Source organism: Pleurodeles waltl, chromosome 6 (genome assembly GCF_031143425.1).
Source record: "Pleurodeles waltl isolate 20211129_DDA chromosome 6, aPleWal1.hap1.20221129, whole genome shotgun sequence".
NCBI lineage: Eukaryota > Metazoa > Chordata > Amphibia > Caudata > Salamandridae > Pleurodeles > Pleurodeles waltl.
The window spans coordinates 85938612-85956135 of NC_090445.1; the positions used below are offsets into that span (position 1 = coordinate 85938612).

General features: G+C 48.4%; 6 non-coding genes across 6 annotated transcripts; 3 read left to right on the forward strand and 3 right to left on the reverse strand.

Annotated features, from left to right (window-relative positions):
- Positions 1-4070: 4070 nt before the first annotated feature.
- On the forward strand, positions 4071-4180 carry TRNAL-CAA (transfer RNA leucine (anticodon CAA)). Its single transcript has 2 exons — positions 4071-4108; positions 4135-4180. It is a non-coding gene; the product is annotated as a tRNA-Leu (tRNA).
- A 298-nt stretch (positions 4181-4478) lies between these two features.
- TRNAK-CUU (transfer RNA lysine (anticodon CUU)) lies at positions 4479-4551 on the reverse strand. The gene has a single exon. It is a non-coding gene; the product is annotated as a tRNA-Lys (tRNA).
- Positions 4552-10241: 5690 nt separating this feature from the next.
- On the forward strand, positions 10242-10351 carry TRNAL-CAA (transfer RNA leucine (anticodon CAA)). Its single transcript has 2 exons — positions 10242-10279; positions 10306-10351. It is a non-coding gene; the product is annotated as a tRNA-Leu (tRNA).
- Positions 10352-10649: 298 nt separating this feature from the next.
- On the reverse strand, positions 10650-10722 carry TRNAK-CUU (transfer RNA lysine (anticodon CUU)). Its single transcript has one exon. It is a non-coding gene; the product is annotated as a tRNA-Lys (tRNA).
- Positions 10723-16416: 5694 nt separating this feature from the next.
- Positions 16417-16526, forward strand: TRNAL-CAA (transfer RNA leucine (anticodon CAA)). Its single transcript has 2 exons — positions 16417-16454; positions 16481-16526. It is a non-coding gene; the product is annotated as a tRNA-Leu (tRNA).
- Positions 16527-16824: 298 nt separating this feature from the next.
- On the reverse strand, positions 16825-16897 carry TRNAK-CUU (transfer RNA lysine (anticodon CUU)). Its single transcript has one exon. It is a non-coding gene; the product is annotated as a tRNA-Lys (tRNA).
- Between the last annotated feature and the right edge of the window lie 627 nt (positions 16898-17524).

Below are 17524 nucleotides of genomic sequence, written 5' to 3' on the forward strand. Positions count from 1 at the left end.
GGATTGGGCATGTTATGGACTACTGGGAATGTTGGGATATGTAGTTTTTAACATTGATTGGCTGCTGTGACAATCCGCGCCTCCGTGTCCTTAATAGAATTGAAAATTCGTGACGCAATAGCTAGAATTTTTGGGGATTAAAGTACAGGTTTCTGGATGTGTTTAGAGGAGGCAGGGCTAAACCCGGCTTTGAGGCACCTTTCGTGAGTGGAAAGCGCTGTGGAATATGATGGGAGAGATTGTGAGGCAAACTGCAGGAGTTGTGTTTTCAAAGCCTGAGTAGTATTGGTGAAAAGCAGGAAGTCTGTAAAAAAAATTGGAATAAACCTTAAACAAAAAAATACTAATTGCTTAACTGGGGGCTCGAACCCGTGACCCTGATATTAAAAGGCTCGTGCACTACCAAGTGAGATAACCCTGCTCCTTTAGCTAGGCTTGGGCAATATATCTCTTTTCTGTGATGCACCAGGGAGTGTTGTCAGTAGAAGTCATTTCTTTTTAAGACCTCTGACTTCAGTCATGATCCTCTCCCTTTCTCTACCTCTTGCTCTGCTCCAGTCTCATGGACCACTTTCCCTAGACCTGCCTCTAGCTACAAACATGCATCTCTCTCTCTCAGCCTGTCTCAGGGTATATACATGTATCTGTCTCTTTGGACCTGCCTCTGGGTACATACATTTGTCTGTCCAAACTTTCCTCTGTGCACATATATGCATCTGACTCTCTGGATAGGACTCTGGTTACATATATGCACCTGTCTCCGCTTACAGTCGCCTGCCTGTCTATGTCTCTTTACTTCAATGGAAATACTCTAAAGCAGCCCACCCCCTGCGCACGTCCCTACCTACTTTGCCGTTCTCAAATGCCACTTTATTAGTGGAATTTTTTCTATTCTAAGCAGGCCTCCCCCCACACTTTACTACTGGCTTGTGGCCCTCCCTGAGCATATTAGCCTGCTTTGAAGTTTGTCAGCTTTACTTCCCACTTTATTTGAAGTTCCTATTGGCAGTTTCCTCTGCCCCTTTCAAATTCCCACTTTTCTGACCTGACACTCTACAGCAGTGCTTCCCAACCTTTTGACTTGTGTGAACCCCCACTTTATCACTACTGGAACCTGGGGACCCCCAATGAACCATTATTGGAATCTGGGGACCCCCCACTGAGTCATTACTGAAAGCTGGGGACCTAATCTGTTACTATTATTTGATTTTCTAAGTAATCACGGCCCCCAGAGGAGGCTTTGCGGACTCCTAGGGGTCCCCGGACCACAGGTTGGGAACCACTGCTCTACAGCATGGATGGTTATGAAGGAGAATCTGGGGAAGTTACCTTTTATGATGACTCCGTGGGGTCATTTGAGCGAGACCTTGTCTATGCCCTCGATGCTGGTGTTCGGCACACAGTCAATGTGGCCTTAGATAAAGCTACCCAGACGATTAAGCATCTCTTAATGGGTTTCACTGATCAGCAGGGCTGGGTCCCAAATTGCAGCAGCCAGGAAGAGCTGTCGTTTTCGCAAGACCCTTCCGGCTCAAGTTCTGTTGCAAACCCTCACCAAGCTGATTTGAACAAATTGTAGAATCCTTGACTAGGGCAAACTGTTTCTCATCCTCATAGTCTCTTCATCTAAGAGCTGAGAGTAAGGAGGATTCAGATTCCTCGTCTTCCTCTAACAATCCGGATAAGGACACTGATTCTCCTCCCTGTAAATGAAAAGCCAAATCACGGCACACTCAAGTGGCTTCTCAGCCTCTGAAAGTACTCACTTTCGAATCCGAAGATACTGTCCACCCTAGATCTTACTCCTGGGCTCCGCCTTCGGAGGTAGCCGAATACGTTCAAGCACACATTCGGCATTGTTTCGACAAAGATGTCAGGTCTCGGCTGAGATCTGAATGTCCTAGACATGATTTTCCCTCAAAGGTTACTGAGACTACGGAGATAGATCCCACCCTGGTAACCTATCTTAAGAATTTCTCCAAAGACCTTAAAAAGGGCATTGATCGTGCCTGGTGAGGCTGTCAGGACAAACTCCTGGATGTCTCAGGCCCTCCTACTAAGATCTTGGAGCTGGGTTTTTAGGCTAAGGCATCAGGTATCCCTGTTAACCCTGAAGTTCTGGTTGGTTGGGCCCAGAGAGCCTTGTGCTTTCTGGAAAACCCAAAGTGAGCTATCTCTAGTGAGTGGCGGCGCTCCATTTTTAATCAAGATGGATCCCAAACTGACAGATTTGGCCTCGTCTGAATCAGGTCCTTTGGCTGAGGGACTGCTTTTTGGCTCTCCTTTTCTCAAGGAACTTTCGGGGTGCCACAGCGCACAGTTTGGGAATCACTGCTGTCCACGCTCCAGCACCATTTCCAGGGAAGTGTTAATAAACTGAAAACATTTTTTTTACAAATAAAGAACAGGGCGGTAGTATTTATAGTGACTGTGTTTCACAAACTTGAGAAAGTTGGCTCAACAGAAGAATTAAAGTGACTGCTTCACAGCAGGTGGGAGGCACTGTAATCCAGAACTGGACCTTAACACCAAGGACCCTGGGTAGAACAAAGAGGCGTTATGAAGTTGATTCCACAAAAATCATTCATTAAAAACTTTTTGTTTTTGTGTTCTAAAAAAAAAGTGCCAAGGAAAACAATTCTATAATTTATTACTTTACACCAGGCTCACTCTGAAACATTCTTAACCTAAACTTTATACAACCACAGAACCCATTTGTTAAAAATGTGTATTTGTATTAATGTTCAAACAGACCAAAACTCCATAATAAAACATTAAATATAAGGTGCACAATGCTCTGTGGATACTGAGCAGATACTGGAACACAGTATGTAATGTCATCTTATTTTGTGTGCATCTTGTGAACCAGTGAAGTAAGGAGAACACTTGGTAAATAAGTAGCCTCTCAAAATATAACTTCGTATGCAGCCTCATAAATATAGGTTCAATCAATGTAGAATTAACATCGGGTCTCATAATGGCACAAAATGCCATCCGTACCTGTAATACCTTCGTAGACTGGGAAACAGCTGATTGGTTCATGCATCGAAAGAAATCTGGCATATAGGGTAACAACTGAAGCTATTCGTCTCTGTTCTTTGTTTTATTTCTAATAAAAGATCTGGAATTAAAAAATGTATGCACATATACTTATCTGTGTGAAAACAGTGTGCTGCAAATGGGTGTGTCACTTGTTCACATGGGCAAAGTTTGACTCCAGGCTCATGTTCAGGGGTGGGTTCCACTCGCCGGAGGAATGTCGGGCTTTTTTCACTTTTAAAAGCAAGAGAAGCCAGCTTTGAGCTACCGTGCCAGGTAGATCGCCTGGCTGACCATGGACCTCACTGGATGACCCCTGCTGAAAGGGGAAAGTCCACGCTGCAGCAAGCGCCCACTTCTCTTAGAGGCCAACTCAGCAGGAAGATGCGGTGGGGTAGCCTGCAATCCGGCCCATGTGCGGCTGGCGATTTCTGCCAGGGTATTTGGTGTTTATCTTCTGCTGCGGCTGGGAGCGGTAGCTCTCAGAGAAGGTGGTCCGTGCCTGTTGAGAGCGGTGATATATTTTTCCTAAGCACTTGCATGGTTGACTTTAGCGGAATGGAAGATTGCATGCTTAAATGCATCCTGCTCTCCGGTGTGTCGCTAAGAGGCAGCAAGTGCAGCACCTAGAAGGCGCCAGACGTAGCGCCCCCGGCCTGCACTCCAGAGGCCGGGGTAATTGATAATGGACCCTGCTGAGCAAGTGCGAGGACAGCGGCCCTGGGTGGCTGTGGGGGCGCAGCAGGGTGCCGTGGCGCGCAGTTTGGGTTCCCTGCAGCCGGCACGAGCCTCTGAGGAGGAGCGAGAGACGAGCACTGGAAAGGCAGCGGAGCCGAGGGCTGCGGTTCCTGGTTGGTGTAAAGCGGGGATTAGGGTTAAAGAGTGTGAGGTTGGGCCCTCGGGCCCTGGCTGCCAGGTGAGACACGAAGGTGTGTCCTGCTAAAGGGCACCCCGATAAAACCCAGAAACAGAGCTCGCGGAGGCGTGTCACATGCGTGATGATATCATATCCGGCCCCCTCTTTCTCAGTTGTCAGGATGGCCGAGCGGTCTAAGGCGCCAGACTCAAGAGCTGTCTCTTCCCCTCAGCTGGGTGTTCTGGTCTCCGATTGGAGGCGTGGGTTCAAATCCCACTTCTGACACAACATTGTTTTTGCTCACTTAAACTCTCCATATTTACACACAGGTCATGGGAGTGCGGCGCAGCAGCGGAGTTAGAGGACGGGGAGCAGCGACCCCCTACAAGTGTGAACATGAAGAGAGCTCTCGTCCCCGCCCGTGTGCAGACATAAAGAGCTCTCGTCCCCGCCCGTGTGCAGACATAAATAACGAAATTGTAAAGTGAAGTCCCGAAAGGGCGCTGTTAATTTTTATAAAACCACTGTTGGAGGTGCGAACCCGAAGATAAAAAAACAGTACAGCACAAAAAAAATGTATCAGCGCCCAACGTGGGGCTCGAACCCACGACCCTGAGATTAAGAGTCTCATGCTCTACCGACTGAGCTAGCCGGGCCACATAACACAAACCTTGCGGTCCTTTGTGTGACTCTGAAGAAACACACGTGTGCCGATTCTACTGTGTATTTTAAAGCTCCCGCTTCCAGTGCTGCAGCTCCCTCTGTCTCTACCTCTCGCTCTGCCTCAGTCTCATCACACCCCCTGCCTGCCTCTGGATGGACCAAGCTGACACTCCACACTCACTGCTAGGAAGCCGCCTCTCCGCTCCCCGTTCGCCCTCTCCCTTCACTTCAATGGAAATATTCCAAAGCAGACGCTCTCCGCCTCCAGCCCCTGGCACCCCTGGCAGCTCTGCACCTCTGCAGGAGGCTCAAGGACGCGTGTCTGTCCAGCAGCTAGAGAATGGGGCTTTTCTGCATCTCATTTATACTTCCTTTTTTCGCTGGATTCAAGGACATGACAAACACACACTCCCACAGAGAGACTGTGAAGGACAGACTGAGCCCGCAGCGCCTCACAGCCGGCCTACAGTGAGCTACAGCAGCTGAACACAGTCAACGTACAACTCAATAGCACAGCTACAGGGCGCTTGTGAGGCCCTGGCAGGGACTGTCTCAGAAGGCCACACTGGCGCAGTGCAAACAGCTGCACCAAAGCTGCGCAGAAGCATCACAGGAACAGACTGGCACAGTGCAGACAGCTACACCACTGTAATCAAGAAGCACCTCAGGTACAGGCTGGTGCAGAACAGACTGGTGCAATGCAAAGCCCTGTACCCTGGAGGTGTGGAAGGATCACAGGTGCAGACTGGCACAGGACAGGCTCGTGCAATGCAGAGAGCTACAGCACTGATGTGAAGTGTCAAGATACAGACTGACACAGGGCAGACTGGTGCAATGCAGAGAGCTACAGCACTGATGTGAAGTATCACAGGAATGGCTGGAGCATAGTAGACTGCTGCCATGCAGAGCTACAGCACTGATGTGAAGCATCACATGTGCAGACTGGCACAAGGCAGACTGGCACAATGCAAAGACCTACAGCACTGATATGAAGCATCACAGCTACAGACTGGCACGTGACAGATTGGCACAATGTAGGCAGCTGCAATATGGTGTTTAATAAGCCTCACAGGTGCAGACTGGCATAGGGCATAGCTACAGCACTGATGTGAAGTATGAACGTCGGGACTGGCACAAGGTAGACTGGCACTGTGCAAAGATTTGAAGCATGGAGCTGTAGAAGGATCACAGGTGCAGACTGGCATAGGGCTGACTGACACAAAGTAGAGACCTAAAGGACAGATGGGACCTATCACAAGCACAGACTGGCATAGGGCACGCTGGCATAATGCAGAAAGTTACAGCACAATTCATATATGATGATTTTATATGTATTATTGAGATAGCCATCCATATTTTTTCTTAATAGTCAATAGCAGATTATTAGCACTGTTTCCTTTCATTAACAGGATCGGATAATAAGGGCGCATGAGTACTAGGAGAGACGATACCGGCATGGAACGTGCACCAGGGTTCGGTTGGTGGCTTCAATTTGTTTTCTTCGTTGGAGTTGGAAGATTTCAATTCTTAGAGTGCAGGTTATTTTGTTTGGTTATTGCAAAGAAAGATGAAGGACTAAGGAGGCAGAGATATTTATATGGAGAGCAGGCCTGGGATTGGGCATGTTATGGACTACTGGGAATGTTGGGATATGTAGTTTTTAACATTGATTGGCTGCTGTGACAATCCGCGCCTCCGTGTCCTTAATAGAATTGAAAATTCGTGACGCAATAGCTAGAATTTTTGGGGATTAAAGTACAGGTTTCTGGATGTGTTTAGAGGAGGCAGGGCTAAACCCGGCTTTGAGGCACCTTTCGTGAGTGGAAAGCGCTGTGGAATATGATGGGAGAGATTGTGAGGCAAACTGCAGGAGTTGTGTTTTCAAAGCCTGAGTAGTATTGGTGAAAAGCAGGAAGTCTGTAAAAAAAATTGGAATAAACCTTAAACAAAAAAATACTAATTGCTTAACTGGGGGCTCGAACCCGTGACCCTGATATTAAAAGGCTCGTGCACTACCAAGTGAGATAACCCTGCTCCTTTAGCTAGGCTTGGGCAATATATCTCTTTTCTGTGATGCACCAGGGAGTGTTGTCAGTAGAAGTCATTTCTTTTTAAGACCTCTGACTTCAGTCATGATCCTCTCCCTTTCTCTACCTCTTGCTCTGCTCCAGTCTCATGGACCACTTTCCCTAGACCTGCCTCTAGCTACAAACATGCATCTCTCTCGCTCAGCCTGTCTCAGGGTATATACATGTATCTGTCTCTTTGGACCTGCCTCTGGGTACATACATTTGTCTGTCCAAACTTTCCTCTGTGCACATATATGCATCTGACTCTCTGGATAGGACTCTGGTTACATATATGCACCTGTCTCCGCTTACAGTCGCCTGCCTGTCTATGTCTCTTTACTTCAATGGAAATACTCTAAAGCAGCCCACCCCTGCGCACGTCCCTACCTACTTTGCCGTTCTCAAATGCCACTTTATTAGTGGAATTTATTCTATTCTAAGCAGGCCTCCCCCCACACTTTACTACTGGCTTGTGGCCCTCCCTGAGCATATTAGCCTGCTTTGAAGTTTGTCAGCTTTACTTCCCACTTTATTTGAAGTTCCTATTGGCAGTTTCCTCTGCCCCTTTCAAATTCCCACTTTTCTGACCTGACACTCTACAGCAGTGCTTCCCAACCTTTTGACTTGTGTGAACCCCCACTTTATCACTACTGGAACCTGGGGACCCCCAATGAACCATTATTGGAATCTGGGGACCCCCCACTGAGTCATTACTGAAAGCTGGGGACCTAATCTGTTACTATTATTTGATTTTCTAAGTAATCACGGCCCCCAGAGGAGGCTTTGCGGACTCCTAGGGGTCCCCGGACCACAGGTTGGGAACCACTGCTCTACAGCATGGATGGTTATGAAGGAGAATCTGGGGAAGTTACCTTTTATGATGACTCCGTGGGGTCATTTGAGCGAGACCTTGTCTATGCCCTCGATGCTGGTGTTCGGCACACAGTCAATGTGGCCTTAGATAAAGCTACCCAGACGATTAAGCATCTCTTATTGGGTTTCACTGATCAGCAGGGCTGGGTCCCACATTGCAGCAGCCAGGAAGAGCTGCCGTTTTCGCAAGACCCTTCCGGCTCAAGTTCTGTTGCAAACCCTCACCAAGCTGATTTGAACAAATTGTAGAATCCTTGACTAGGGCGAACTGTTTCTCATCCTCATAGTCTCTTCATCTAAGAGCTGAGAGTAAGGAGGATTCAGATTCCTCGTCTTCCTCTAACAATCCGGATAAGGACACTGATTCTCCTCCCTGTAAATGAAAAGCCAAATCACGGCACACTCAAGTGGCTTCTCAGCCTCTGAAAGTACTCACTTTCGAACCCGAAGATACTGTCCGCCCTAGATCTTACTCCTGGGCTCCGCCTTCGGAGGTAGCCGAATACGTTCAAGCACACATTCGGCATTGTTTCGACAAAGATGTCAGGTCTCGGCTGAGATCTGAATGTCCTAGACATGATTTTCCCTCAAAGGTTACTGAGACTACGGAGATAGATCCCACCCTGGTAACCTATCTTAAGAATTTCTCCAAAGACCTTAAAAAGGGCATTGATCGTGCCTGGTGAGGCTGTCATGACAAACTCCTGGATGTCTCAGGCCCTCCTACTAAGATCTTGGAGCTGGGTTTTTAGGCTAAGGCATCAGGTATCCCTGTTAACCCTGAAGTTCTGGTTGGTTGGGCCCAGAGAGCCTTGTGCTTTCTGGAAAACCCAAAGTGAGCTATCTCTAGTGAGTGGCGGCGCTCCATTTTTAATCAAGATGGATCCCAAACTGACAGATTTGGCCTCGTCTGAATCAGGTCCTTTGGCTGAGGTACTGCTTTTTGGCTCTCCTTTTCTCAAGGAACTTTCGGGGTGCCACAGCGCACAGTTTGGGAATCACTGCTGTCCACGCTCCAGCACCATTTCCAGGGAAGTGTTAATAAACTGAAAACATTTTTTTTACAAATAAAGAACAGGGCGGTAGTATTTATAGTGACTGTGTTTCACAAACTTGAGAAAGTTGGCTCAACAGAAGAATTAAAGTGACTGCTTCACAGCAGGTGGGAGGCACTGTAATCCAGAACTGGACCTTAACACCAAGGACCCTGGGTAGAACAAAGAGGCGTTATGAAGTTGATTCCACAAAAATCATTCATTAAAAACTTTTTGTTTTTGTGTTCTAAAAAAAAAGTGCCAAGGAAAACAATTCTATAATTTATTACTTTACACCAGGCTCACTCTGAAACATTCTTAACCTAAACTTTATACAACCACAGAACCCATTTGTTAAAAATGTGTATTTGTATTAATGTTCAAACAGACCAAAACTCCATAATAAAACATTAAATATAAGGTGCACAATGCTCTGTGGATACTGAGCAGATACTGGAACACAGTATGTAATGTCATCTTATTTTGTGTGCATCTTGTGAACCAGTGAAGTAAGGAGAACACTTGGTAAATAAGTAGCCTCTCAAAATATAACTTCGTATGCAGCCTCATAAATATAGGTTCAATCAATGTAGAATTAACATCGGGTCTCATAATGGCACAAAATGCCATCCGTACCTGTAATACCTTCGTAGACTGGGAAACAGCTGATTGGTTCATGCATCGAAAGAAATCTGGCATATAGGGTAACAACTGAAGCTATTCGTCTCTGTTCTTTGTTTTATTTCTAATAAAAGATCTGGAATTAAAAAATGTATGCACATATACTTATCTGTGTGAAAACAGTGTGCTGCAAATGGGTGTGTCACTTGTTCACATGGGCAAAGTTTGACTCCAGGCTCATGTTCAGGGGTGGGTTCCACTCGCCGGAGGAATGTCGGGCTTTTTTCACTTTTAAAAGCAAGAGAAGCCAGCTTTGAGCTACCGTGCCAGGTAGATCGCCTGGCTGACCATGGACCTCACTGGATGACCCCTGCTGAAAGGGGAAAGTCCACGCTGCAGCAAGCGCCCACTTCTCTTAGAGGCCAACTCAGCAGGAAGATGCGGTGGGGTAGCCTGCAATCCGGCCCATGTGCGGCTGGCGATTTCTGCCAGGGTATTTGGTGTTTATCTTCTGCTGCGGCTGGGAGCGGTAGCTCTCAGAGAAGGTGGTCCGTGCCTGTTGAGAGCGGTGATATATTTTTCCTAAGCACTTGCATGGTTGACTTTAGCGGAATGGAAGATTGCATGCTTAAATGCATCCTGCTCTCCGGTGTGTCGCTAAGAGGCAGCAAGTGCAGCACCTAGAAGGCGCCAGACGTAGCGCCCCCGGCCTGCACTCCAGAGGCCGGGGTAATTGATAATGGACCCTGCTGAGCAAGTGCGAGGACAGCGGCCCTGGGTGGCTGTGGGGGCGCAGCAGGGTGCCGTGGCGCGCAGTTTGGGTTCCCTGCAGCCGGCACGAGCCTCTGAGGAGGAGCGAGAGACGAGCACTGGAAAGGCAGCGGAGCCGAGGGCTGCGGTTCCTGGTTGGTGTAAAGCGGGGATTAGGGTTAAAGAGTGTGAGGTTGGGCCCTCGGGCCCTGGCTGCCAGGTGAGACACGAAGGTGTGTCCTGCTAAAGGGCACCCCGATAAAACCCAGAAACAGAGCTCGCGGAGGCGTGTCACATGCGTGATGATATCATATCCGGCCTTCACCTATCTCAGTTGTCAGGATGGCCGAGCGGTCTAAGGCGCCAGACTCAAGAGCTGTCTCTTCCCCTCAGCTGGGTGTTCTGGTCTCCGATTGGAGGCGTGGGTTCAAATCCCACTTCTGACACAACATTGTTTTTGCTCACTTAAACTCTCCATATTTACACACAGGTCATGGGAGTGCGGCGCAGCAGCGGAGTTAGAGGACGGGGAGCAGCGACCCCCTACAAGTGTGAACATGAAGAGAGCTCTCGTCCCCGCCCGTGTGCAGACATAAAGAGCTCTCGTCCCCGCCCGTGTGCAGACATAAATAACGAAATTGTAAAGTGAAGTCCCGAAAGGGCGCTGTTAATTTTTATAAAACCACTGTTGGAGGTGCGAACCCGAAGATAAAAAAACAGTACAGCACAAAAAAAATGTATCAGCGCCCAACGTGGGGCTCGAACCCACGACCCTGAGATTAAGAGTCTCATGCTCTACCGACTGAGCTAGCCGGGCCACATAACACAAACCTTGCGGTCCTTTGTGTGACTCCTCTGAAGAAACACACGTGTGCCGATTCTACTGTGTATTTTAAAGCTCCCGCTTCCAGTGCTGCAGCTCCCTCTGTCTCTACCTCTCGCTCTGCCTCAGTCTCATCACACCCCCCTGCCTGCCTCTGGATGGACCAAGCTGACACTCCACACTCACTGCTAGGAAGCCGCCTCTCCGCTCCCCGTTCGCCCTCTCCCTTCACTTCAATGGAAATATTCCAAAGCAGACGCTCTCCGCCTCCAGCCCCTGGCACCCCTGGCAGCTCTGCACCTCTGCAGGAGGCTCAAGGACGCGTGTCTGTCCAGCAGCTAGAGAATGGGGCTTTTCTGCATCTCATTTATACTTCCTTTTTTCGCTGGATTCAAGGACATGACAAACACACACTCCCACAGAGAGACTGTGAAGGACAGACTGAGCCCGCAGCGCCTCACAGCCGGCCTACAGTGAGCTACAGCAGCTGAACACAGTCAACGTACAACTCAATAGCACAGCTACAGGGCGCTTGTGAGGCCCTGGCAGGGACTGTCTCAGAAGGCCACACTGGCGCAGTGCAAACAGCTGCACCAAAGCTGCGCAGAAGCATCACAGGAACAGACTGGCACAGTGCAGACAGCTACACCACTGTAATCAAGAAGCACCTCAGGTACAGGCTGGTGCAGAACAGACTGGTGCAATGCAAAGCCCTGTACCCTGGAGGTGTGGAAGGATCACAGGTGCAGACTGGCACAGGACAGGCTCGTGCAATGCAGAGAGCTACAGCACTGATGTGAAGTGTCAAGATACAGACTGACACAGGGCAGACTGGTGCAATGCAGAGAGCTACAGCACTGATGTGAAGTATCACAGGAATGGCTGGAGCATAGTAGACTGCTGCCATGCAGAGCTACAGCACTGATGTGAAGCATCACATGTGCAGACTGGCACAAGGCAGACTGGCACAATGCAAAGACCTACAGCACTGATATGAAGCATCACAGCTACAGACTGGCACGTGACAGATTGGCACAATGTAGGCAGCTGCAATATGGTGTTTAATAAGCCTCACAGGTGCAGACTGGCATAGGGCATAGCTACAGCACTGATGTGAAGTATGAACGTCGGGACTGGCACAAGGTAGACTGGCACTGTGCAAAGATTTGAAGCATGGAGCTGTAGAAGGATCACAGGTGCAGACTGGCATAGGGCTGACTGACACAAAGTAGAGACCTAAAGGACAGATGGGACCTATCACAAGCACAGACTGGCATAGGGCACGCTGGCATAATGCAGAAAGTTACAGCACAATTCATATATGATGATTTTATATGTATTATTGAGATAGCCATCCATATTTTTTCTTAATAGTCAATAGCAGATTATTAGCACTGTTTCCTTTCATTAACAGGATCGGATAATAAGGGCGCATGAGTACTAGGAGAGACGATACCGGCATGGAACGTGCACCAGGGTTCGGTTGGTGGCTTCAATTTGTTTTCTTCGTTGGAGTTGGAAGATTTCAATTCTTAGAGTGCAGGTTATTTTGTTTGGTTATTGCAAAGAAAGATGAAGGACTAAGGAGGCAGAGATATTTATATGGAGAGCAGGCCTGGGATTGGGCATGTTATGGACTACTGGGAATGTTGGGATATGTAGTTTTTAACATTGATTGGCTGCTGTGACAATCCGCGCCTCCGTGTCCTTAATAGAATTGAAAATTCGTGACGCAATAGCTAGAATTTTTGGGGATTAAAGTACAGGTTTCTGGATGTGTTTAGAGGAGGCAGGGCTAAACCCGGCTTTGAGGCACCTTTCGTGAGTGGAAAGCGCTGTGGAATATGATGGGAGAGATTGTGAGGCAAACTGCAGGAGTTGTGTTTTCAAAGCCTGAGTAGTAATGGTGAAAAGCAGGAAGTCTGTAAAAAAAATTGGAATAAACCTTAAACAAAAAAATACTAATTGCTTAACTGGGGGCTCGAACCCGTGACCCTGATATTAAAAGGCTCGTGCACTACCAAGTGAGATAACCCTGCTCCTTTAGCTAGGCTTGGGCAATATATCTCTTTTCTGTGATGCACCAGGGAGTGTTGTCAGTAGAAGTCATTTCTTTTTAAGACCTCTGACTTCAGTCATGATCCTCTCCCTTTCTCTACCTCTTGCTCTGCTCCAGTCTCATGGACCACTTTCCCTAGACCTGCCTCTAGCTACAAACATGCATCTCTCTCGCTCAGCCTGTCTCAGGGTATATACATGTATCTGTCTCTTTGGACCTGCCTCTGGGTACATACATTTGTCTGTCCAAACTTTCCTCTGTGCACATATATGCATCTGACTCTCTGGATAGGACTCTGGTTACATATATGCACCTGTCTCCGCTTACAGTCGCCTGCCTGTCTATGTCTCTTTACTTCAATGGAAATACTCTAAAGCAGCCCACCCCTGCGCACGTCCCTACCTACTTTGCCGTTCTCAAATGCCACTTTATTAGTGGAATTTATTCTATTCTAAGCAGGCCTCCCCCCACACTTTACTACTGGCTTGTGGCCCTCCCTGAGCATATTAGCCTGCTTTGAAGTTTGTCAGCTTTACTTCCCACTTTATTTGAAGTTCCTATTGGCAGTTTCCTCTGCCCCTTTCAAATTCCCACTTTTCTGACCTGACACTCTACAGCAGTGCTTCCCAACCTTTTGACTTGTGTGAACCCCCACTTTATCACTACTGGAACCTGGGGACCCCCAATGAACCATTATTGGAATCTGGGGACCCCCCACTGAGTCATTACTGAAAGCTGGGGACCTAATCTGTTACTATTATTTGATTTTCTAAGTAATCACGGCCCCCAGAGGAGGCTTTGCGGACTCCTAGGGGTCCCCGGACCACAGGTTGGGAACCACTGCTCTACAGCATGGATGGTTATGAAGGAGAATCTGGGGAAGTTACCTTTTATGATGACTCCGTGGGGTCATTTGAGCGAGACCTTGTCTATGCCCTCGATGCTGGTGTTCGGCACACAGTCAATGTGGCCTTAGATAAAGCTACCCAGACGATTAAGCATCTCTTATTGGGTTTCACTGATCAGCAGGGCTGGGTCCCACATTGCAGCAGCCAGGAAGAGCTGCCGTTTTCGCAAGACCCTTCCGGCTCAAGTTCTGTTGCAAACCCTCACCAAGCTGATTTGAACAAATTGTAGAATCCTTGACTAGGGCGAACTGTTTCTCATCCTCATAGTCTCTTCATCTAAGAGCTGAGAGTAAGGAGGATTCAGATTCCTCGTCTTCCTCTAACAATCCGGATAAGGACACTGATTCTCCTCCCTGTAAATGAAAAGCCAAATCACGGCACACTCAAGTGGCTTCTCAGCCTCTGAAAGTACTCACTTTCGAACCCGAAGATACTGTCCGCCCTAGATCTTACTCCTGGGCTCCGCCTTCGGAGGTAGCCGAATACGTTCAAGCACACATTCGGCATTGTTTCGACAAAGATGTCAGGTCTCGGCTGAGATCTGAATGTCCTAGACATGATTTTCCCTCAAAGGTTACTGAGACTACGGAGATAGATCCCACCCTGGTAACCTATCTTAAGAATTTCTCCAAAGACCTTAAAAAGGGCATTGATCGTGCCTGGTGAGGCTGTCATGACAAACTCCTGGATGTCTCAGGCCCTCCTACTAAGATCTTGGAGCTGGGTTTTTAGGCTAAGGCATCAGGTATCCCTGTTAACCCTGAAGTTCTGGTTGGTTGGGCCCAGAGAGCCTTGTGCTTTCTGGAAAACCCAAAGTGAGCTATCTCTAGTGAGTGGCGGCGCTCCATTTTTAATCAAGATGGATCCCAAACTGACAGATTTGGCCTCGTCTGAATCAGGTCCTTTGGCTGAGGTACTGCTTTTTGGCTCTCCTTTTCTCAAGGAACTTTCGGGGTGCCACAGCGCACAGTTTGGGAATCACTGCTGTCCACGCTCCAGCACCATTTCCAGGGAAGTGTTAATAAACTGAAAACATTTTTTTTACAAATAAAGAACAGGGCGGTAGTATTTATAGTGACTGTGTTTCACAAACTTGAGAAAGTTGGCTCAACAGAAGAATTAAAGTGACTGCTTCACAGCAGGTGGGAGGCACTGTAATCCAGAACTGGACCTTAACACCAAGGACCCTGGGTAGAACAAAGAGGCGTTATGAAGTTGATTCCACAAAAATCATTCATTAAAAACTTTTTGTTTTTGTGTTCTAAAAAAAAAGTGCCAAGGAAAACAATTCTATAATTTATTACTTTACACCAGGCTCACTCTGAAACATTCTTAACCTAAACTTTATACAACCACAGAACCCATTTGTTAAAAATGTGTATTTGTATTAATGTTCAAACAGACCAAAACTCCATAATAAAACATTAAATATAAGGTGCACAATGCTCTGTGGATACTGAGCAGATACTGGAACACAGTATGTAATGTCATCTTATTTTGTGTGCATCTTGTGAACCAGTGAAGTAAGGAGAACACTTGGTAAATAAGTAGCCTCTCAAAATATAACTTCGTATGCAGCCTCATAAATATAGGTTCAATCAATGTAGAATTAACATCGGGTCTCATAATGGCACAAAATGCCATCCGTACCTGTAATACCTTCGTAGACTGGGAAACAGCTGATTGGTTCATGCATCGAAAGAAATCTGGCATATAGGGTAACAACTGAAGCTATTCGTCTCTGTTCTTTGTTTTATTTCTAATAAAAGATCTGGAATTAAAAAATGTATGCACATATACTTATCTGTGTGAAAACAGTGTGCTGCAAATGGGTGTGTCACTTGTTCACATGGGCAAAGTTTGACTCCAGGCTCATGTTCAGGGGTGGGTTCCACTCGCCGGAGGAATGTCGGGCTTTTTTCACTTTTAAAAGCAAGAGAAGCCAGCTTTGAGCTACCGTGCCAGGTAGATCGCCTGGCTGACCATGGACCTCACTGGATGACCCCTGCTGAAAGGGGAAAGTCCACGCTGCAGCAAGCGCCCACTTCTCTTAGAGGCCAACTCAGCAGGAAGATGCGGTGGGGTAGCCTGCAATCCGGCCCATGTGCGGCTGGCGATTTCTGCCAGGGTATTTGGTGTTTATCTTCTGCTGCGGCTGGGAGCGGTAGCTCTCAGAGAAGGTGGTCCGTGCCTGTTGAGAGCGGTGATATATTTTTTCTAAGCACTTGCATGGTTGACTTTAGCGGAATGGAAGATTGCATGCTTAAATGCATCCTGCTCTCCGGTGTGTCGCTAAGAGGCAGCAAGTGCAGCACCTAGAAGGCGCCAGACGTAGCGCCCCCGGCCTGCACTCCAGAGGCCGGGGTAATTGATAATGGACCCTGCTGAGCAAGTGCGAGGACAGCGGCCCTGGGTGGCTGTGGGGGCGCAGCAGGGTGCCGTGGCGCGCAGTTTGGGTTCCCTGCAGCCGGCACGAGCCTCTGAGGAGGAGCGAGAGACGAGCACTGGAAAGGCAGCGGAGCCGAGGGCTGCGGTTCCTGGTTGGTGTAAAGCGGGGATTAGGGTTAAAGAGTGTGAGGTTGGGCCCTCGGGCCCTGGCTGCCAGGTGAGACACGAAGGTGTGTCCTGCTAAAGGGCACCCCGATAAAACCCAGAAACAGAGCTCGCGGAGGCGTGTCACATGCGTGATGATATCATATCCGGCCTTCACCTATCTCAGTTGTCAGGATGGCCGAGCGGTCTAAGGCGCCAGACTCAAGAGCTGTCTCTTCCCCTCAGCTGGGTGTTCTGGTCTCCGATTGGAGGCGTGGGTTCAAATCCCACTTCTGACACAACATTGTTTTTGCTCACTTAAACTCTCCATATTTACACACAGGTCATGGGAGTGCGGCGCAGCAGCGGAGTTAGAGGACGGGGAGCAGCGACCCCCTACAAGTGTGAACATGAAGAGAGCTCTCGTCCCCGCCCGTGTGCAGACATAAAGAGCTCTCGTCCCCGCCCGTGTGCAGACATAAATAACGAAATTGTAAAGTGAAGTCCCGAAAGGGCGCTGTTAATTTTTATAAAACCACTGTTGGAGGTGCGAACCCGAAGATAAAAAAACAGTACAGCACAAAAAAAATGTATCAGCGCCCAACGTGGGGCTCGAACCCACGACCCTGAGATTAAGAGTCTCATGCTCTACCGACTGAGCTAGCCGGGCCACATAACACAAACCTTGCGGTCCTTTGTGTGACTCCTCTGAAGAAACACACGTGTGCCGATTCTACTGTGTATTTTAAAGCTCCCGCTTCCAGTGCTGCAGCTCCCTCTGTCTCTACCTCTCGCTCTGCCTCAGTCTCATCACACCCCCCTGCCTGCCTCTGGATGGACCAAGCTGACACTCCACACTCACTGCTAGGAAGCCGCCTCTCCGCTCCCCGTTCGCCCTCTCCCTTCACTTCAATGGAAATATTCCAAAGCAGACGCTCTCCGCCTCCAGCCCCTGGCACCCCTGGCAGCTCTGCACCTCTGCAGGAGGCTCAAGGACGCGTGTCTGTCCAGCAGCTAGAGAATGGGGCTTTTCTGCATCTCATTTATACTTCCTTTTTTCGCTGGATTCAAGGACATGACAAACACACACTCCCACAGAGAGACTGTGAAGGACAGACTGAGCCCGCAGCGCCTCACAGCCGGCCTACAGTGAGCTACAGCAGCTGAACACAGTCAACGTACAACTCAATAGCACAGCTACAGGGCGCTTGTGAGGCCCTGGCAGGGACTGTCTCAGAAGGCCACACTGGCGCAGTGCAAACAGCTGCACCAAAGCTGCGCAGAAGCATCACAGGAA